The sequence below is a fragment of the Dipodomys merriami genome, unplaced genomic scaffold, assembly GCF_024711535.1.
Source record: "Dipodomys merriami isolate MVZ:Mamm:240054 unplaced genomic scaffold, mDipMer1.0.p SCAF_7, whole genome shotgun sequence".
NCBI classification, from domain to species: domain Eukaryota; kingdom Metazoa; phylum Chordata; class Mammalia; order Rodentia; family Heteromyidae; genus Dipodomys; species Dipodomys merriami.
The window spans coordinates 6,768,306-6,792,059 of record NW_027206290.1 but is presented as its reverse complement, the minus strand read 5'-3'; the positions used below and the strand labels follow the sequence as shown (position 1 = coordinate 6,792,059).

Below are 23,754 nucleotides of genomic sequence, written 5' to 3'. Positions count from 1 at the left end.
CAGCAGTCATTTTTTGGACAGATAACTAATACAGAAATCAAGATTTTGGTCCCAACATATTTAATGGCTGCTATATGATCCTGGAAGACAATATTCTTTTCTGTCCTTTCCTTTGAAAAAGTCATAAAATTAGTAATTACTTACTTCCAGAGGGATAAAAGTTTGGTTCTGAAAGAAATAATATTGGGTTATGGTGACTATTTTGAAAAAAAATTAATTTCAGTATATATCTATCAATATCAATGTATCTAAATATAGATAGATAGAGATAGATAGAGATAGATAGATATACAGAGATCTAGATATCTACATAGATGAATAGATAGATATCTCGCAGTTTATATATAACCACATATTATGACCAGATTCCTAAATGCCAGGCAAGAGAGACTCACAAAGATCAGGAGTTTATAAAAATATTTGCCAATATTTACATAGCATTTGCTTAATGTCAGAAACTTTTCTAAGTAGTTTACATGTAGCAATTCATTTTTTCTCTGTTTAAATTTCTCTGACAGGCTAAAATGGGATTATGACTTTTATCTTACCACTATCCAATGGTAGTTTGTAAACACCCTACTGCCTTAAGATGATTATTTTGTGCTTCATAATTTCATATTGTGGATGGCCTTGCCTCAGGTTGAAAAAAATTCTAATGAAGCCGTATTCTTAACAAGTTAGAATAGGAAAACTCAAAAGCTATGTACATATGACCATATAAGATGATGCTAAGTGAAATGAACCCCAAGTTAGGGGCACAAGAGGTTTTATCTTTCTTACTGTTCTTTTTAATGTATTTATAATGTATTATGTGATTTTTTTGGTTTCTTTTGCATGTTCTTCTCCCATGGTATAACCCCTGTTTTCACTGTATTTGATTCTGGTGCCCTGCATCTTGTTTATACATTTTTCTAATTTGGGGAGGGGAAGGGAAATAACAAAATGCTGAAGTAGGAAAGAATTTGAGAAGGCATTTGGTTTAAACAAGACCTAGAAAAAGTATTTGATGTTATCTAGTTTTATTTACCTCATTAGAGCCAGATTAGACACTACAATATAGGTGACCTGACTCTACTATTTCCATACTTCACATCTATTTCTAGACCCCAACCCACATTATGCCAGGCAACAATTTTGATACTAGAGATATGGTAGTGAACAAGTTACATTATTCAATTCCTGAAGTAAACAGGGATCTTTCTGAGCCCTAATCATGCACTAAGTTTCAAAGAAGGTCTACTGAAGTGATTACAGGGTGAGGTAGATGAAGAAAAGTAGGTGATCTCAAAAAAAGTCACTTAAGAGATAAGGGAAAAATTAAAACACTTAGAAGAAAATTAAAAATAACACAAAATTACTAGTCCAATTGTCTGGTGAATGCATACTAACAGGTTTCAGAGAAGGAAAATGCTGTAATTTGCATATCCTCTCCAAACTTGATGTTGAAATTTGTTTTGTATCAGTATTAAGAGGTGGGATCTTTAGGAGAGATTAGGCCACACATTCTGCTCCCATGGATGAAGGCTGTTATTGCAGGAGTGGTTCAATTATTATGAGGCAAGAATGGATTTGTTATGAAAAGGACATTTGATCTGATTTCTGCTTGATTTGTCTCACAGGTGTACCCCAGGACTTCTGCCACAATGTTTCAAAGTCCTTGCTTCTGTCATAAAGGCACCATGCTCCTTTGAATGAAGAATGAATGATCTAGTCTGAGGTATTTAAGGACAAAAAAAGGAAATGGACTAAGTCAGGAAGATTTGCAAGTGTGAGAAACCCGAGTGTACCTAATGGAGAGTGTGGGTCCCTGCTATCCAGTGTGAGTGCCATCCACAGATGGAGAGATAGGGCTGGACTCCAAAGACATAGTGCTGGGGAAATAAAGTGAGAAAAAAAGTCAAGATTTAATAGTACTGTGTAAACTACAATGCACATGTGAAACCACAATATTTTATATGCAATAAGAACTATGCACAAGAAACATAATAGGGTAAGGTTCTGCACTACAGGGGAAAAAATTCCTTAAAAATGAAACAAGAAAACTCAGACCTGATTAAATCAACTATCTCCCATTAAGTCTAAGGAAAAAAAAACCATGGTGGGCTTGGGATAGACATTGGGTGTTAGCAGGAGGTAGCCCATGTTTGGGCTGAGAGAGGAATGGGAAAGGCCATCTATGTAAGAAGACAGCACGAGAGAGAAAAGATCTATTGTTCCTAGATGTGAAGGTAAAATGGAAAATAGAGGAAAAATGGTGGCTCTGTGCCCTCAGAAGCCAAGCAGTGATCAGAGATGATGTGGTAGAAAACTTGGACTGAAGTGGAATTCCTGGGTAGATGGGCAATGTAAAGGAAAGGAAGAATAAGGAGAGCCTGGCCACGTACCAACAAAGAAGGACCTGGATGATAAATTATCTATGAATCCAAGCTGTGGATATTCAACTATGTATTAGGACTTTCCATAGGAATGACAAAGCACTGAAAAAAATTCGTGGCTGTGGTTTGAATCACATTTGTTTTCTCTGAAACTCATGTTGAAGTTTGACTTTGTGGTAGTGTTGGAATGTGGGGTCTTTAAGAAATGATTAGGTCACTGAGAGGAATAAATATCTTCCTTATACGAATGAGTTCTTGCTTTCCAAGGGCAGAATGGATTTGGGGGATGGATTTGGGGAATGGATTATGGATTATTATATTGATTATTATAACGCAGGGCTGTCCCTCCTGTTTTCTCTCTTCCATGGGCACGCACTTTCCCCTTCACCTTCTGACATGTTGTGACATGGTTTGAAATCCTTTGTGAGACTGCTACAGTGTTCCTGGACTTCCCATTCTCCAAAACCATGAGTGAAATAGCCATCTTTCCTTTCAATTCCCCAGTCTCGAGTATTCTGTTATAGCTCAGAAAACATCTTAGGACTACACCAATATCACAAGTATGTGTTGGTTTCATTTTTTGCATATCCAGTTTTTGAAAGTTTGCTTCATTTTCCAAAGTAGCTAGGGTTCCTGAAAGCAGTTAAGTGGGTCACTTGCTTAGCTTTCCTTAGTGGTAGATTAATTAGACAGCTGTAACTCCCGGATCTCTATTTTTAAATAATGACTTGCATAAATCTCCAAAGACAAGAACTCACCACTGGTACACAGCACAATTCAGCAGCTGCAAGTTATTATGCCCAGTGGAAATTAAATATCTTTTAGGGAAATCATGCAAGATCTCATGATAAATATGAAATTAACCCCTGCGACCTCTTTGCCTATATCATTTCTTTGCTCGCCTGCCATCCTAATAAGCAGAGCTTCTGGGGTCCTAAAATGACAGCAGAACCAGTAATATTTTGAAAAGAATTGCTCATCTATAAGGATCTAGAGCGGAGAGCCTTTGTCTTTGGTTGGGTTAGAAATCAAACATCAATAAACACACGCAGCAGGCTCCTCCTTCAATACCATGAACCCAAGGATGGAGAGGCTTCTAAGCTTAGGAATGCAAACAAAAATATTATTTAATCACTTTAGTCATTTTGTTTACTCTCTCTGCCTCACATCCATCCAAATTCACACTTCTCTTTCCTTGTGACCAAATATATTCTGGTTCTTGATTCCTTCTTTATTTATAAGCTACAGATTTCAGATAGCATATGACTTTTCCATTTTCCTTCTACTCCCCACTTTTATGTGAGGGTTGGGTTCTCATAATTTGTATAACACATGAAGCTCTGTATTGTCAGAATGAACAGTAAGGACAGGATTGCAGGCCATAAATGACCAACATAACTGCAGAAGGAAGGATTTTAAGTATTGCATGGCATTGGGTATTCAAGTGCAATTTGTAAATCCATGTTTAATAAGATGGTAGTCAGTAGATTTGTCATAACCACTAAGTAGAAGACTTGAGTTGTTTGTTCACTTTGTATATCAGGCCAATGTCACAACACCCTACAGTTTTGGCAGGGAGGTCTTCTTTGGGAGGATAAATGTGAGGCATTCCATTTTCTTCAAGTATTGTAAATTCTTCCTAACACATTTCTGATTTCTTGCTGGCGTAGTAGTACTCAAGAACCAAGGAAAGAAAAAAAGAAATCATATATAGATGATATAGTTTTGGGTGAAAGGTGAAGCAGAAGAAATCAGTGTGAACTGGAAAAGAGAGACAAAGGTGATGAATGACTATCACAGCCTCTGCTTGAGGAGACCTGGGGCTTAAGCCTGTTACTGTTGATTTGGACTTGGCTGCTTTTTTACAGTTCCCCACCTTGACAAAAGCTCTTTCTTTCCTTTCTACAGCTCCATGATGCTGGTGACATTTCCTGTGAGGTCTGTAAACTCAAACATAGCCACATAGCACACTTCCTTCTTTCTATCTTAGTTTAACCTCGGTGGCATCGCTGGCTCTCACTTGACCTTTGACCTACTCAGCTAAGAAGTTAACATGGCTTCCTGATTCCAGCTAATAGTTCCCAGTGCTGTTGAATTGTGTGTATCTTACCGATTTTGTGAACTTCAGTCTTTGACATAAAGGTCATTACTGTGTTTTGCACCTGGAATCATATTGTCATGAAGCAAATCACATTTTCTTACAGTCAATGAGGGGGAAAAAATGCACACAAAATGGAAATTACTCTGAAAATGACCTTGCTGGATTTCTTCATCTGGCTAACAGAGCCTGTTTCTTTCTATACATCAAGAAACTGATGGAGCAACTTTGTCACACAACCAGGCAGTCCAGTCTCATGTTAGCAAACACACGACTGGAACATATGGCACAAGCCCATTAATATTGTACACAGCTGATGAATTCACAGTGTAGTACTCTCTATGTTTACTGATTTACTGCCACCCTGCCCTAGGCTGCTTTCAAATATGTCAGTAAAATCAAACGTCATCCATATTTGTATTCAAAGTTATTCTATATTTATATATGCTAATGGAAACAAAAGCTTGCTTTGTAGGGAAATGGCATACTCCATAATCAATTTTCTGAGGGGCCCAAGAGTTTAATATGTTCTGTGTACATTACATTCACTAGAGTAGCAGTGAGAAAGACAAAGATAAGATAGGCTTACTAGTATATGTCTGAGACAAGCAGAAACGGTCAGATAAGTTGATGTTAGGCGAAATGAACCCCAAGATAAGGACTCAAATGTTTTTCCTTTCTTGCTATTGTTTCTAACATATTTATAAGATGATTTCTTTGTTGCTTTGTATGTCCCTCCCCCACAGTATAACTCCTGTTTTCACTGTATTTGATGTTGGTATAATTTGTGGAGGGGAAGTGAAAAAACAAATTGTTTAAATAGGGTTACAGGTGGACCCATTGCAACAATGAGATGTACAAGATGTTATGTTGAAAAATGAACTTTACAACTTTGGCTGGGGGGGGGGGGGGAGAGGGAGGGATAGAGCAACAATGCTTGGTAAGAAATGTACTCATTACCTTGCCCATGTATTTGCAACCCCTCTGTACGGTATTTTTCACAATTAAAAAAAAAAAGATAGGCTGGCTGTATAGTTTCTCATCTCTTGCTGGGTAGATATCTTAGGGCAAATTCCCATCCTTTAGGGCTGGTGATACCTGCAGATCATTCACTTCCTAAAAAACTTTCTTATAGTTTTTCTTGGTATCCAAAGAATAGGTGGTATATTCGTTATGCTTATAGTCACAAGTTGGTGATGTCCTGTAACTTTTCTATTCCTTTCATGAATAGTCAGCTCCCCTTTCCAGTGGCCTGGACTTGCTCTCTTGACTAGGTTGTAGCTTTTGGAATCATTAACTAGGGTATAAACTTTTGCCTGTGAAAATCACTGATAATGCTACCATGTGTAAATCACTTATGTCCCTGGGCCCTAATTCTTTATCCATCGAATGGGTAGATTTAGTTGTAAGGATTCAAGTTGCAAGAGACAGAAATCCACTTCCACCTATTTGAAGAGCAACACTAGGAACATGCTAAGTCTACATGGCTTGGAGGGATACTGCTCTTTCTGGCCAAATCAAAGTTGTGGTCCAGGACCTCAAATGTTAGGATTAAAAACTTAAGATACCAAACCACCTTCCCTCCTTCATCTCTCAGCTCATATCCGCTGAGTTTCATTCTTTTCTGCTGTAAGCTATCTATGCTTTCCTCACTTTACAATACTCTTGAGGTTGATCAATAGCTTTTAGCATCACAGAAGAGGAGATACTGCTATTTATTCTTTACTTTAAAACAGAATCCATATTTAGTGTTCCTATGATGGCTCCAGATTGGCCTGCTGTTTCATGTGTTCATTGTAAGGTGATAAGTATGGGGATTGAGTAAGCCTGAGGTCAGGTCTACCCCTGTTCCCAGGGTTAAAGTAAGTGGCTAGAATGAGTCGTCAGAAGAGAGATAAAATCCTTGCTGAGGAAATAGAGTAACAATGAAATCTCTCTGTCTCTGTCTCTGTCTCTGTCTCTCTCTGTCTCTGTCTCTCTGTCTCTCTGTCTGTCTCTGTCTCTGTCTGTCTCTGTCTCTGTCTCTGTCTCTGTCTCTGTCTCTCTATCTCTCTGTCTCTCTCTCTCCTAAGCACCAAGCTATGAGGGTCCTGGCACACAGCAAGAACTGAATATGCTTGGTAATCTACCAGAAGCTATATGTGAGTCCTAGCCATCAAATTTGATTTATTATTTCTCCATTCAAGGGTGAAACTTACCTAGGTAAATGTTAATGGCAATTATGACAATAATAGTTGACACTGAAGGGACAATTTCTACATGTCAGAGGCTGCTTTTCTAAGCCTCTCTAAGCATGGACTGTGAAGTGGGCACTATTATTATCTCCAGTTCTTATCTATGTAAACCCATTCAGAGAGAAGTAAAACAACTTGCCCATAGTCACATAACTAGGGTGGAACCAGGGATTGGAAAAGCAAGTGTGGGCCACAGTTTGTACTCCCAAACTACTAGGCTTTGCATTCTCTCCATTCTTCCTGTACCGGAAGTAAAGGGATAGGTTGGAAAAGGACTAATATTTTGGCAGTGTCTTTTCCTCTATGAGCTAAAAACTGCAGAAGACTGGTGAGTGTGTCAATGCTACTTATCTTTGCATAAATATGCCATATTAAGCCCTGTATGACTAGGCTGAGAAGAGCTAATTAGGACCAGGCTAGACATTGAGTGTCTGGATATCATTCAAATAGTAGTGCTGTTGAAAATGAATATGTAATCCAATTTTTTCTAAAATTCATAAGACGATGCATAACATTCAGGTGCCTAATAACTTGGCTGGTAGTAAATTATGTTCAACACTTTGATAGCACTTCACCTTCTAAAATCAATTTAGAATATGGTAGTTTATTTACCCCTACAACATCAATATGATACAGAGAAGGTTTCTGGTTCTACTTTGATCTCTGTACCTTCTGTACCTAAATACTTAGCAGACTAGTGAAATAATAAAAGAACTGGTTAAACCAAAGAAGGAAACACAGACAAAAATGACAAAGTTAGGGCTGGGAAGGTGGCTCATTGGTAGAGTGCTTGCCTTGCATGCATGAGGCCCTGGGTACCACTCCTTAGCACCACAGAAGCAGTAAAAGCTGGAACTGGCATTGTGGCTCAACTGGTAGAGCACTAGCCTTGAGCTGAAGAGCTGAGGGACAGCACCCAGGCCCAGAGTTCAGACCTAATGACCAACAACAACAAAAAAATATGACAAAGTTAGAGGTAGTGAATATGGGAAGATATACAGATCCCTGGCAAAGCTTTTCCCCTTGACACATAAACTTTATATATAGCATATATAAATATATGCTATTCACATGGTATTATTTATTTCTGATTGGTTAAACTGTTAGAAAACAAATCAATCTTCGTCATCATCAAAACCAAATGTCTGTACCTCAATTAATTTACTATATTTTCATTTCCAGAGTAAGAAGTAGTTGTAAATTTTCATGTTATTATTATGTCTACATTTCATTCCAATTTCCACTCCAACTTCTGTTTATCTAAACAGAAAAATGCGTTTTCAATGTAGATGTTATGATATGATATACTTTTAGCTATGTCCATACATTGTGTCCTGTATGTTTCTTTGTCATGGAGTCATTCTTACTAAAACTTTAACCCAGCCCACACTGACACAGAAGGCAAATATCTGGTTATTAAAGAATCACCTTGGGGGAGGGGAGGACTATGGGAAGGGATGGAAAGGGGAAACAAAGGAGGAGGCAACAATGCTTGATAAGAAATGTACTCGTTACCTTGCCCATGTAATTGTAACCCCTCTGTATGGTATTCTCACAATAAAAAAATAAAATAAAAAAAAGAATCATCTTCTTGCTAGTATCAGCTCATTTTGCCTTCTTAGAATACTAAAGATGAAATAGACAGCTGTCCATACAATGGTTACTACCTCAGTTTCTAGTCTCAAAGACCTGGGTTCAAATTGATTAGACTATGTGACCTTACTAACTATGTGATCTTAGACAAGTTGCTCAAACTCTCTGAGTGAGTTTCTGTAGGACAGCCTCTGAATCTACTTCCTGGAGTTGTTACTAGATTAAATGGACTTGGCAAAGTCATGAACTTAGCAAAATGCCACGGACTTTGCAAATGTTCAAAAGTAAATATTATTGAGTCTATCCAGGTTTCTCTGATATTCTCATGTTCAATTTTAAGGCATGAAGCTATCTGAAAATGATAAACTAAAGTATTTTAGTTTTTGTGGTTTTCTGTGAAACAGGAATGTATGGTGGTCTGTGTTAACACATAATGATCTTTATCCAGCCAAATTAGAAACAGAAATGCTTTAAATCATGCCAAAGGTCAGAAGCTTATCATCTGTCAGCAGAATAATAATAGAACTACTCTGGACACAGTCAGCATATGGACCATTTCTCTGTGATAGACTTTATATTTCTGCTTGTTCCCTCTTTTCTCTTGTTAGAAGATTATTCTATTGTATTTGGGGGCTGTCTGATTGCCTTGGAAGTCCTAATAGCTGCATGATCATTTAACTTAATTACACTACGAAGCAGCAGAAGACTCATATGGTTTCTAGTGTTAATTTTTTCCATTTCTTATGACCACATCATTAAGTTAGAAAACTGATTTTCATTCTCTCTCCGTTCCCCTCAAATAACTACAAAGATAATCAATAACAAAGATACATGACAATTTTTTTTTTTTTTTTGGTCAGTTGTAGGCTTGGGCTTGGTCTTTGGGCTTTGGGTGCTGTCCCTCAGCTCTTCAGCTCAAGGCAAGTGCTCTACAGCTTGAGCCACAGCGCCACTTCCAGTTTTCTAGTGGTTTATTGGAGATAAGAGTCTCCTGGAGTTTCCTGCCTGGGCTGGCTTTGAACCATGATCCTGAGATCTCAGCCTCCTGAGTAGCTAGGATTACAGGTATAAGCCACCGGCGCCCAGCACAAGACAATTTTTACAAGGATGCTAGGATTGTGTTACTAAAAGTGTTGTCAAGATATGAATTAATTTGCTATGTCTGAAAAAGCAAATCTCTTTTCTCTCTCTTTCTCTGAATTACTTTAATGGGTGAGAATATAGAAGGAAGTATTTATACCATGTTGCTCAAGCAGAATGTACACTTACTTTACAAACAAAATTACAACTGCTAAGGGAAATTTTTTCCCCCCAAAACTGTTTAATCTCTGAAATGGACAATATACTTGTCAGCTTCTTGGGCATTTCAATCTTGATACAATGGTTCATAGCACACCTTTCCATGACCCAAACCCATCAGATTCATCAAATGTCTTCATTTTTCACAATAAAAGTCTTTAAGAGCTCTAAGGAGGAAACAAGCTTTGTATGAGCAATATATGTCACCAAAGCAAAACCTGAGGATATACTAGAAAAAAGAACCAGGAAAATGAGGATATTTATCTTGCAAGTGTTTGAGATGCTATTTCTCAGCTAATCTCTCCTACAAATCAAGAAGTGCAGTTCAATTCGAATCGAATTAGTTTGTCTCTCAAAATGCCTAGTAAATCCTCAAAAACATAAACTCTGTATTTGCTCTGCATCTCAGTTTCTACCCATCTTCTCAGAAGTACAAGTTTACTATGGCATAGGGAAATATTAAGACCCGGGATTTCATTGGAATTTTCTTTTCTTTCCTTTTCTCTCTCTCTCCTTTGCTTTCACATCTATTAATGAATTCAACATTATAAACAATAATGTTTAATTAGGAACTAAAGTGTCTACACCAATTAAACATGAAGGAAGTATTCAAAAACACAGCAGGAGGATAATATTTTTAAAGCATTTAAATTGCAAATTATGTTATCGATGGAACTTTTAAAGGAAGTTTGCATTTGGAAAAAAAATGAAGAGAGAAGTCTAAGTGAAGTATTGGCTCAATGGCATTTATAGACAAATAAATATTTAGGATGGCTCAATTTGCAACCATAAGCATATGCATGAGGTAATATAAAAGCTGATAAGAATTGTTCTTAATTTCTTTTTTTTTTTTTTTTTTTTGGGTCCAGTCGTGGGGCCTGAACTCTGGGCCTGGGCGCTGTCCCTCAGCTCTTCAGCTCAAGGCTAGCGCTCTACTACTTGAGCCACAGCGCCACTTCCGGCTTTTTTCTTTTTGCTTATATGGTGCTGAGGAATCGAACCCAGGGCCTCAGGCTTGCAAGGCAAGCGCTCTACCACTGAGCCACCTTCCCAGCCCAAGAATTGTTCTTAATTTCTACCTCGCTAAGTCAATGAGAAAAAATAAAAAGCAACTGAAAGAATTCCAGAATAATGACATGACTCATTAGTGTTCAGGCCACTCCAAATTAAAGGATCAATCTTCAGTTGTTCAGTGAAGAAGATTATTAATGAGTTTCATGCATGGATATTTGGGAGATGCTGTAACTCAGCTTTTAGCAAAACAACAACAACAACAAAACACAAAAATACTCACATAAAGCTCTAACTACAGACTTCTAGGTTTTTTTGTTTTTGTTTTTACTGTCTTCTATAAATTGCTCCATTTTGATTCTAGAGCTCACTGAATGGTGAACAGGTATAAGAATGAAAGTGTTTGTCTCCTAAACAACTTGTGAGTCTTGTGAGCTACATAGTCAGGGTAAGTGCTAGAAAAGGGGCAGTTTGTATCACCACAGAGAAAGTTACAAAGGAAGAAAGAAGATGAATCTTCATTCCACAAAGTTTATATTTCAGAGTATAATGGTAGTGAATTCAGAAGACAATGAAAGTCAAGAAAGGTCAGGAAGCTCTATCTGAAAGCTCTGGAGTATAGTAAAGTTGACATTATTTTGCTTTTGAGGTTGGAACTTCACTGTCAGATTCTGTATTTAAGACCTTCAGTATTCTACCCACTTGCGAGATGTGTTTATTTGAAGCCTTTGGTACAAATTTGGTGTTTGGAGAAACCTCAACTAAATTGTCTTAATCCTTGCAAACCAATTAGATAAATAATAATGAAAGTATATGAAAAAATGAAATATTTGGATGCCCAAATCAAAGTAGTTCAGAATATGTGGCTTAAAGGGGGTTGGGAAGTTTGTGGATCATGATGTTTCTTCTTGAACCAGCTGTAAGAAAGGTATTAGATTAAGATTTTCTCCACAGAGTTGAAATACTGCCAGAGCAAGAATACATTTGTTCTTTGGCTTCTGGAATGACCTATATCCTAATACATTTCTATGTTAGGGAAGAAAGGAAGCTGACGTCTTTGGAATTCTTTTCTAGGGTCAAGGAATTATGGCAATTGAATTTCCTAGTAGATTTACGTTTCTTTTTGAATTGCAAAAGAACAGAAGTATAGGATTCCTTGTCAAAGTTCTTCAAGTTCACAGTCTGGTACTTTGATCTATTTTTATTTACTTTTTAGTTTAAATTCAAAGCCAGTCTTCATAGGTGCCTTCACAACAAGCTGCAAGCCTATGGGAAATGCTCCCTGACTCCTCTGTGTAGCTAAAGTTTAGACTCCTCATTTTGATCAATTAACATTTCAGAGAGTTAACTTTTCTCAGAAATAGGAATAGATGTCACTTCCAGAAAGCCACTTACATTGCTACTCATTTTCTTTTCAGTGCCTTGTTTATGAATAAAAAATGCACTGATGATTTCATAATGAGAGTATATTATGTAGAAATGGGGATATAATCTTTGAAAAGTATGGCTTTTTATGTGCTTCTCAATTTGTCTTTTCATGTGATGTTTTCCTTTTCTTTTCTAAAGACAAATATAAAGTGTTAGGAGAGAAATGAAATATATTACACAAACTACACACACACACACACATCTACATATATATATATATATATATATATATATATATATATATATATGCTTCTTGAACTACTATGAAAGCTGGAGGAACCAGATGATTAAAGTCCTTCATTTGTAGGGAATTCTTTGAGAAATTCTAGTAGTTGGAGAAAATTGTTTTATTATTAAAAGCATAGAATATATCAGGTTCTGTAATGAAAGAAAATAGTTTTTTCCCTATTTCTTTAATGTTGCATACAATATTTTGGATTGCTAAAAGCAATAGTATTCATCCTATGAGAGGTCTCAATTACACTGGTCATGGTGGGAGTCACATGTCTGTAAACCCAGTCATAACTAGAGAGTTTAGCAGTAGGGAGTCAAGATGGAGGACAAATTCAAGACCAGCCTTGGCTTTGACATAACAAATTTGAGCTAGCCTGAGCTACATAGCAAGACTTACAATTGTCCTCCTCCCCCAAAATGAACTATAATACAGAGGGAAAGAGAGATAGAAATAAAACCATTGAATATGAAATTCATGTTTTCATTTGTTTTAGAGTTAGAAACAAAAAATAATTATCTACATCTACTGTGTTATTATATTTGAAGTATAGATATGTAGTCTTTACCTTTAAGCAATTTATAAGATATTAGTAGAAACAGATATTTCATCAGATATTTTAATATAGAGCACAAGGTTCAAAATGCTATGGGGTCTCTAGATCAAGATAGCTTGCAGAATTTCCACCTAAATACCCTCTCAAGTTGCTACTGAAAGGATGACTAACAAATCATTATAAATGCCATGGCAAGACTAGACACTGGTAATCTTAACAGCAAGGCAGTATATTGCTAGGAATTTGGGGAAGGTAGTTATAAGAACAGACTAACAGGCTTATTTGTTTCATGAAAATTAAAGCAGATTTTATCTGCCCAATTTACCTGCTGATGGGAAGCACAAAAATTATCAACTTAATAATATATAATAAATGGCGGTGGAAATAACAACTTGAGGGTAAAATAATGGGAAAAGGGGGCTTTTGGAAAAGTACAGTTATGGTATTTAGTTGGATTTTCCATAAAAATTCATGCAGAAATTGAGCATAAGTAGACTGGAAAATTGGGCATTCACTAAAAAGAGGGCCACACTCCCAGAAGCAGAAAAACCAATAAATGTTTTGGTAACTTAATTAGAATGGAATAACAAAATTAGATTTAAGGAGCCCAAAGACACCACTAATTCACCCTTCAAACCAAATTCTGAAGTGTGTAAAAGAGATAAAATATATCTAAACTCTGGGAAGTCTTGTGGAAATTTTTATATTTTCCTAGTGGTAAGAAGACAAAGACCCACGAAGGTGTTTGGATCTAGTGAATAAAACAGTCTCCTAATTGCAAGCAATATGATACTCTGGACTGGAGAGAAACAAAATCAGTTAGAGACTAAGTTTTAAACAAATCTCTCAGCTAGTCTAAAATCAGCTTACTTAGAAATGAATTAAGCTCTTATTGTATCTGCCTAGCAGAATAAAGGCAATTCTTTTCTAACACAAGATCACAACATCTGGACCTCTTCAATATTAAACACAGTGTTCAGTGCTTATTAAATTCATTTTAGGAACAGAAAGAGACAAGATTATGTATTCAAAGCAAGAGGAAAAAAACAGATGATAGAAACACATCTATAGGTGATATTAACATTAAAGCAAAGACTAAGTGTTGGGAGCATGGCTCACGTGATAAAGCATAAACCTAGCAAGCACGAAGCCTTGCATCCAAACCACTGCAGAACAAAACCCGGGCAAGACAGAGACTTTGAAAAAACCTCATTACCATGAACAAGCAAAGACAGAACAAAAATATTATAGAAAAAGGGAAGATAAAATTCAGGACTATGTCATAGAACATGTGATGTTGAGCTAATGCCTATTCTAGTTTCTCACTGTCTGTAATTTCAGTGAAAGGAGTTTCTATTTGGCATCATACCTTGCCATACAGTTGGCACAGATTTGGTTGAGGTCTCAAGAGTAGGAGAAAGAAAAGTAAGGGAGAGCCTGGATGCTACAAAATCCCAGGACATGAACCAAAAAGATCATTGACAGTGTATCTGCTACAGCATTGCAAGTACAAATTAATATGGCTGTTGTTTCCCTTCTGTCTTCAAAATTGCACATAGAATGACTTTTATGGCTAATTCACCTGGGCACATAGAGTGAAGAGAATTCTAAGGAATAGAGTTCAACTGATACAATACAAAGTCATCACAGAATCTGTACAAAAGACTTCCAAGAATGTTCTGGGAATTAAAAAAAGTGTTGTATCTTGAAATGAAAATGAAATTGATACAATAACACAAACTGTACCCACTTAGGGACAAGATTAGTGAATCTGAATTCAGTCAACCGAAAAGAGGCAAGTGGAAATACAGAGACTAGAAGGTGGGAGAAGAATAGACTGTAAGTGAAATTTTATACTGTATATGTAGCTGATAATCAAAAAGGAAACATAGAATTGGAAAGAAGTAATATTTGACGAGATAATGGCAAAAACATTTCCAAACTGAAAAGTATCAACTCGCAAAATCAAACTATTGTACACCAAATGTCTATTTTAAGGGTACCAATATATAGCATGGAAAAATACTTATTTGTTAAAAAAAAGTAATATGTGGGATAAACCTTAAAGGTGTTCAGGGTAGGCAGATGTATTCATTACTTTCAAAAGAAGCATGAATTAGATTATAGCTGATTTCGGAGTAAGGTGGCTGAGCTTTAATAATTCACAGCCATCCTGGTGTTTAGTCAGTGCTGTCCACCCAGCTCCAAGGCCTGGGGGAGAGACAAGCCATCCTTTGAAATGCAGATGCCTAGCTCCAGGTGAGTTAGGTGGGCTCTGCTTCAGAGAAATGCAGATGTTCTCTTGTTTTCCTGGTGGGGGAGGGTGACACCCCCAACCTCCTCAGATGATAGGCATACCTGGACCTCTGGAGACCAGGGCGGGCACTTGGCTGATAGGTTGCTAAACCTGTCAGTCCAGTGCCTGGGACTGGAAATGTCCAGTCACCCTGCCCCCTGCGCAGACCCTATTTAGGCATGGAACAGCACAGGCACCTTGACACCATGCCACATGTGTCTGAATGATTGTGTTCTGTGTCCTGGCTCCTGGCTCATCTCTGGTCATCATGGTGTCTCAGTTCAGTTCTCCATCAGAGCTGAATTGGTTTGTTGTTATTATTTTTGTTCTTTCTTTCTTTTCTGGCTTGTTTCCTAACAGTGTTATGTGTATTGGGGGGCTGCAGACCTTTGTAACAACTGGCTGTCTGCAACCTGAAAACTGTGATAATGACTCCAAAATTCAGGGCTGGGAATGTGGCTTGGTGGTAGAGTGCTTGCCTAGCATTCATTTAGTCCTGGGTTTGATTCCTTAGTACCACATATAGAGAAAAAGCCAAAGTGGTGTTATGGCTCAAGTAGCAGTGCTAGCCTTTAAGCAAAAGAAGCTTCGGAACAGTGTCCAGAGCCTGAGTTCAAGCCCCATTACTGACAAAAAAAAAAAAAAGACTCCAAAATTCCATCTTCCAAATATCTAGTATATGTCTGAGTCAAGCAGAAAAGGTCAGATAAGATGATGTTAGGAAAATGAACCCTAAGATATGTATTCAAATGTTTTTTTCTTTCATGCAATTGTTTCTAACGCATTTATAAGATTATTTCTTTGTTGCTTTGTATGTCCCTCCCCCACAGTATAACCCCTGTTTTCACTGTATTTGATGTCTGTATAATTTGTGGAGGGGAAGGGGAAAAACAAATGGTTTAAATAGGGATACAGACGGACCCATTGCAACAATGAGATGTACAAGTCGTTATGTTGAAAAATGAACTTTACAACTTTGGTGGGGGGGGGGGAAGGTAGCAGGGAGGATTGGGTGGGGGAGCGGGGGGAGAGGATGGGAAGGGATGCGAAGGGGAAACAAAGGAGGAGGCTACAATGCTTGATAAGAAATGTACTCATTATCTTGCCAATGTAACTGTAACCCCTCTGTACAGTATTTTCACAATAAAAAAATAAAAATTAAAAAAAGAAAAAAATGTGGCGTCTGGGATAATTCACCTTACAACAATTTCTCAGGTTAAATTATATAAGCAAAAAGACATTGGAATTCTATTTAGAAGTACTGAACATAACTGTCAACTGAGCATTTTATACTAAGGGAAAACAGGCATCAAAAATAAAGTAAATTAAAAGCATCTAGAACATTCTAAATCCAAATAATTGTTGTCAGTAGGGCTATATTAGAGAAAGTTTTTCAGGCAGGAGAAATATGATCACAGAGTAAAACACAAAAATGGAGGAAGAAATTCAGAGCTCTAAAACAATAAATACATCAATAAATTAAGATAAACAGATGGCATCAAAATGTTTGTATCTGGGAATTTAGTACCTACTGAGAATTAAGATGCCAATAAACCATAAGAATAAATGAGGTTAAAGTATTCTAAGGTTTAAGACTATTAATAGGTAAAAATTACCTGTAATAAGTCGTGAATACACACTGTAAACCCATAGTCATCATTATGAGTTGTTTTAATGTGAAAAAATAAGAAGATGCCCAATAGAAAAACTGAACTACAAAGTCACTTAATCTGAAAGTAAGAAAATAAAAGACATTTGAAAATATAAGATAGGCCAAATAATGAGATAATAATGATAATAATAACAATGATAATAATGATAATAATAATATAAACCCAATCAAAATAGTTCAAATGAAGAATTCTACTTATAGTATGCTTACAACAAGAAAATATCATGTACAATGTGTAAAGTCGGCTCCTGGACGGCAGGCAGCCTCCTCTCTCCTCTAGGCCAAGTCTCTGACCAGTATCTGCATTACCTAGGCAACTGGCACACCTGAAAGGGGCCACATCTGTATCCTGCTGAGGTCACATCCAGATCCCATGTGGCCACACTTTCTCCCACCTGGTCCCACCTCCTCTTACCTGGTCCCACCTCCCTTTACCAGGCCACACTTTCTCCTGCCCCTAGGCGTGTACTAACAGCCAGACTTTCCTTTTCCCAGACTCTTGGAGTGCCAACCTGGACAGGGGCCAGCCAGTCTGCGGAATAAACCACGTGCATGGTGTTGTTCTTACTCGGTAGCCTCTTTAAATACCTAACACAATGTAATTCTTAACCATAGAAAACTGATGAAATTAGATGGAAACCAATCAAAATATATTTTTAAGACAAAGAACACTACTAGACATATTACAATAATAAGGTCCCAGAACATGGAGGAAATATACCACTACTAAATTTATCCAGTAAAAAAGAACTTAGCAGGATTCTGGAATCTATAACCATAAAGGTGGAAAAGCTGATAAAGGAAGTGGATTTTGCTGAAGAGAACAAACAGAATGAAGCAAAAAGAAAACACACTAATAAAAAGACTTTAAGTACAAGATCAGAAGTAGTGAAGACTGAAAGTAGATAGACTTAGTTGTTGGGTAGTTTGTGGTGTGTGTGTGTGTGTGTGTGTGTGTGTGTGTGTGTGTGTGTGTGTGTGTGTGTGTGTGTGTGTGTGTGTGTGTGTGTGTGTGTGTGTGTGTGTGTGTGTGTGTGTGTGTGTGGCATGTCCCAATATATAGTTTTAGAATTGACTGTAATTGTGGCTTTATAAAACTGGGATTCTGAGAATTGAATCACCTGATGAGTTCAGATCTTCTCCTATAGTAGATGAGCCTTTCAATTCTCCTTTAAGAGATGTTTTTCTACTTATCTATCTATCTTTCTTTGCCTAATCCCTGGAACAAAGGCTGCTGTTATTGGAGTTTATATTTGCTGCTAGTTCAATAGGGATTCTCATTTGTGCTAAGTAAATAAGATGTCACTATCAATACTTTTCAATCAAGATCCTCATATACAAATATAAGCAAACATCCATGAATTGCTAAACATTGGTGGGAACTACAGCTTGAAAGAATCATTGACTCAACAAACAGAAGTACCAACTAAGTAAGCAGAAGTTAATAGAAGAAACAGAAATGTGTATGTATCTGCATGTGTCAATATATGCACACATATTTTTTAAACATCATTAAGCATCAGAAATCAAAGACATTGCTTTTCCCAAATACTATGAAAAAGTAAAAAATGTTCATTTTGTTGACCTTCCATTTACCTTTTCCTAAGGAACTTAGTTTTGACTTTTCGTGTGACACTAACATGCTTCTTATGGTGTCACCTGCACAGAACACATAGAAGCCTGATAGGACAAGGAGAGTGAGCACCTATCAGCTGGTACTGAAGTTGGTCTCAGCACTATGAACTCTGAAGTTATTTCCAAGTACAGATGCATATTTTCCAGAATGACAGTGGAAGGAAGAAATGCATGAAATGATACCTGAAGGGACTGAGGAAGTAGGGTTTGCCAAGCAGGTGCAAGGCCTGGGCTCCATCCTGGCTCTGAAGACTTGTAACCTGGACTTTAACCAGGGAGACTGTAGGAGGAGCAGCAGGAGGAGCCCCCACACAGCTGGGTGGGCTCCGTAGGTACCTGTGTCTGGCAAATCAAACAGAGGCTCCAGATTCTTCAGCCCTCACCTCCCAGGGCTCTGGTGTTCAAAGTTGCTATCAGAGGTAGGGGCCACTCTTCCTGTCACCAGGCTCCTAGAAGTAGGAGCAAGGGGAGGTATGCATACTCACAGCTGAGAGCTGTCAGGCACCAAGCGCTGAGCTGGAGGCTGAGCCTGGGGGAAGTACCAAGTACTGCCCTGCAAACTCTGACTGGAATACCAATTCACAAGTGAGGATTTTTACATTTTCAGTAAGAACTTGCTATCTAAAGTCTGGATTTCTGGGAAAGCAGCTCAGTGGTAGCATGCACAGGCCCTGATTTCAATACTCAGTGCCACAGAAACAAAAGAAAAACAAAAACAAAAGAAAAAGAATTCCAGAGTTCTTCTTAATGTCTTAAAAGCGGATTAAACCCAAAACAGAACCCAGACATGAATGATATGAAGTAACAGGTTTACCCAATTGTTTCCCTAACTTTTACTTAAACTATTATAGAAGGAGAAAGAAGCAGGGTACAAGGCTCTGTGGTGCTGTGAGACCAGACAACCATCAGGACACATCAGGGCACCAACTTTACTGCCACAACAGGTGTCTTTGCCTTCCCAAATCTGGTAATAGGGTGTTAGGACAAGGCTGAGATGAAATACTGCAGGGAGACATCTTCATGAACCAAATCAAAGTAAACAATTCTGTTCTTCACAAGATTGTGTACGGCTTTCGTAGGGTTCACTTGCTGTCCTGTGAGAAACTGTAGGAGCTTCTTGATGTCTATGTGCATCTCAGTCAGCTCCTTGGAACTTCTGTCTCTACAGGTCTCAGAGGCTAATGGAGGGTTTCCAAGACCCTTAAAATGAGTGGTAACACATACTAATCCAGTTTCTATCTTCAAGTTCAATTCTCCATTTAGGTTTGCTTCAATAACAAGGTAATTGCTGATACTTCTTCATTTTTTTCCAAAATATTCTTCATAGTCTTCAAAACTGGCAAACAAATACTAACATCGGAGTCCAGAACCAAAGGTTCTAAGAATAATGTTTATGTGAATGTCATATGTCACAATTTGATTGCTGCTTGACACAGGGAACAGCTCTACAGAGGCAATAAGGCAGGGAAAGTATTTATCGGCTAACTTGATTTTCAAGGTTCTAGCATTCTGTACAGTCTTCAAGGCTAGAGATAAGTTTTCCGATATTAGTTTTAAATAAATCTCTTGCAGAGACATCTTCCATTTGAAATTCGCTGAGAAAGTTCTCCTGCTCTAGCTCACCCCACATGCTCACCCCTCCACAGGCCAGCTTGTCTGAGAGGAGGAAGCTCAGTTTAGCTGGGCGGATTCGAAAGGTGTAGATTTTAGCAAGCGTGGTGATCATGTTACTGACTCATGTGAAGTGATTCAGACAGGCCGAATCCACAATCTAGGCTCGGAACTTCATGGTGGCGGCCAGGCCCCATGGTGCAGAGGCACAGAACCCAGACCCGCCTGCACACCTATGTTTTTATACTCATTGAAATTCAAAATGTCTATAATAAAAATGGCTTAATCAAAAAATAGGTGGTCAAAATCATTGGAAATAAAAGCCACAATTACTATAAACTTGATAAATGAACGAAGTAGCTAAGAATTGAATAGTGGCTTAAAATTGAAATAAGAAACTTTTAGGAAAAAAGTAATAATGACAAAGTGTTGAATAATATGAAAGAAGTAATTACTCTTGGAGAATGAAAGTCAATACTGAGAACCAATAATGATTAAAGAGACAGCTAGCTATAACTGTGATTGTACAATTGTGCTAATACAATAATCACTAGTCATGTATGTCTATTTAAGTTTTAGATTAAATTTATTAAAATTTAACAAATTTTAAAAACGCATATCCTCAATCTACTATGCATTTCATATAAATGGCTACTGGTTTGGACAGCATGGGAGAAGAAGCTTTTACTTAATATAAACTGACACTTTGGTGTCTCTCTCTTTACCAGAAAACTGTCTTCAATGGTTTTATGAAACATGATTTTCATCCCAGGATTTTATACTTAAATTATCTTTAATGTGTGAAGATTCAGTTGACATTTGTAGAAAAAAAAGTTACCAAGATATTTTATCCCACAGAATCTTTTTGAACGAAATACATGAAGATCCATTCAATAACAATATCACCACATACAAAAATAAAAGAATCTAAAAAAGGATGAAATTGTAAGATACAGAAAGATGAGCAATAATTTTTTTAATGAGAAACAATTTGACTGGAATGCTCATGGATATATCTAAAAATGGTTGATAATACAGTTCTGATACTTGATGCAATTTGTCAAAAGTAAAACTTACGAATATTCTTTTTTTTTTTTTTTTGGTCCAGTCATGGGGCCTGAACTCTGAGCCTGGGCACTGTCCCTCAGCTCTTCAATTCAAGGCTAGCACTCTACCACTTGAGCCACAGCACCACTTCCGGCTTTTTTCTTTTTACTTATGTGGTGCTGAGGAATCAAACCCAGAGCCTCAGGCATGCAAGGCAAGCGCTCTACCACTGAGCCACTTTACCAGCCCTCTTACGAATATTCTTAAGAAAACAAAAACAACTGGTAAAACTGGCTATCCATGTGCAGAAACTGAAAAGAGATCCTCATATATTACCTTGCACCAGCATTAATTTAAAATGGATCAAAGACCTCAATATAAGACTAGAAACCATGAAGCTTTTGCAAGAAGGTGTAGGGGAAACACTAGGGCTCCTGGTAAAAACTTCTAAATATAAATCCAGAAACACAACAAACCAGTGAAAGAATTGATACTTGAGATTACATCACACTTAAAAGTTTCTGCACAGAAAAGGGCATAGCTAATAGGCTAAATAGAAAGCTCACTGAATGAGAGAATATTTTTACTACCTATACATCAGACAAAGGCCTAACATCCAAAATAGTCTTGGAGCTCAAAATATGAAACCCTCAAAAAAGAATTAAAGATTTGATTATTTCAAAAAAACACAGGAAGGGATAAAGATGGGAAAGAAGTGAAAAAAGTACTAATCATCTAATTCAGAAGGAGGAATTAGAAATCTACATAGAATCTGAAATTGTATGTACCAGACCATATTTAAATATATGTTATTTGAAAATAATGTAAAGTGTAACTCTGTAGAAGGAATGTAGAGGAAAAGAACCCAATAAAACTAACTCAATGCAAACAAAAAGGAAATTTAATTAGAATATATAAGATTGATCGAACATTTCATACAAATGGCTAACATAAAGAAATGTTCAATATCCTCAGCCATAAAGTAAATGCAAGTGAAAACTACACTAAGATTTCGTCTCATACTAGTAGGAATGGCAATCACTCAGATGGAAAAACAACAATAACAACAACAACAATAAATGCTGAGAGGGGAAAGGGGAAAAGGAACCTTCATACATTTTTTTATAGAAATGTGAACTAGTAAAACCATTATGGAAATCAGCATGGAGGTTCTTTAAAAAACTGAAAGTAGTACTGCCTTATTATATCTAAAGGAGTGTAAATCAATATGCAAGAAAGATACTTGTATGCACATTCTTATTGTAGCTCTGTTTATAAATGCAAAAATGTATAATGAGCCAACTGACCAATGGTGCACCAATATGTACCAAAATAAGTTGCATATATACTGTGGATATTACATAGGCATAAAGAAAAATGAAATTAACTCATAGACAAAACCAGAGATCATGTTGAGTGAGATAAGCCAAGCTAAAAATAGCCAAGAATCCCGTTTTTATTCATTTATCCAATCTAGACCTGAAAGATATACATATAAACAGGCATATACATATGTATATGTACATACATAAACACAAACATATGCATATGAACATATACACATGTATATATACATATATGTGTGTGTAGAAGGAGAGAGAATGATTGTAACTATAAGACTGAGATGCTGAGGCGGAGAGACAATGGAGGGTGATGTTAATATTGAAATACTTTTTAATTGTGTATGAAATACATTAGGAATCTCACTGAAAGCTGTTGAGCAATAGTGGGCTGGGGAATGGGAAGAGACAGAGAAACAAGATGCTAATGTTATTAGAATATAATATATTCACATATGAAAGTCATGGCAAAACCTCATGGGTCAATTAATATACTAATAAAAAATAAATGATATGAAAATACATTTGCCTGTTTTAGGGAACAAAAAGAGGTGGGAGATGGGAGACTGGTGAGGATGAATGAAGGTGAATATGGTCAAAGTACTTTATATGCGTACATGAACAGAACAAAGGAATGTGTTGAAATTGTTTTGAGAGGGCGAGGGGTGGATAAAGGAGAATGATAGAAGAGGTGAACTTGATGAGGTACACCGCATACATGTAGGAAAATGTCACACTAAAACCCCTTTGTATGCAAATTAAAAATCTTAATAAAACATTTCAGTTATTATAATACTGAATATAATAAAATACCTTATTAAAATGAAATCAATAGAGCATACACAAAACAGTTTCATCTATATGTTCTTTACTAGAGTCATAAATACATTAAAATGGCACAGAAGAGTGGAATATAAAGGTTCAGTAATAAATCAACACTGGTCTTGTTAATCAGAAATATACCCAAGTTTAAGACCGAAAGAACTGCAATAGATAATTTATCATATATCCCTCTGTGTGTGTAATGGATTGCTCCCAAGATCTTCCATAGATACTAAAGTCTGTAGGTTCTCAAATCTCTAATGTGAAATGGCATAATCTAAGCATATAATTTATGCATATTCTGGCATATATTTTAATCAAATTATTATACACAATTGTTAATATAATATAAATTCTGTGTAAAGAGTTCTTGATGTATATTTTAGGAATGGATCACAAGAAAAAAGCCTGTACATGTTCCATATATACACAGTTATTTTCAAATATATTTGACCCATGTTTGGTTAGATCTAAGGATATAAAAATCTGTGTGCTTCAGATTTTT

The 23,754-nt window shown here is 36.9% G+C and overlaps 1 protein-coding gene and 1 pseudogene across 2 annotated transcripts in view; both read right to left on the bottom strand.

Annotated features, from left to right (window-relative positions):
- The window catches only part of St6galnac3 (ST6 N-acetylgalactosaminide alpha-2,6-sialyltransferase 3), a 543,084-nt gene that overhangs the window by 99,887 nt on the left and 419,443 nt on the right, over window positions 1-23,754 (bottom strand). The gene's annotated exons all lie outside the window — the stretch shown is intronic.
- Window positions 19,408-20,218, bottom strand: LOC138816984 (checkpoint protein HUS1 pseudogene; annotated as a pseudogene).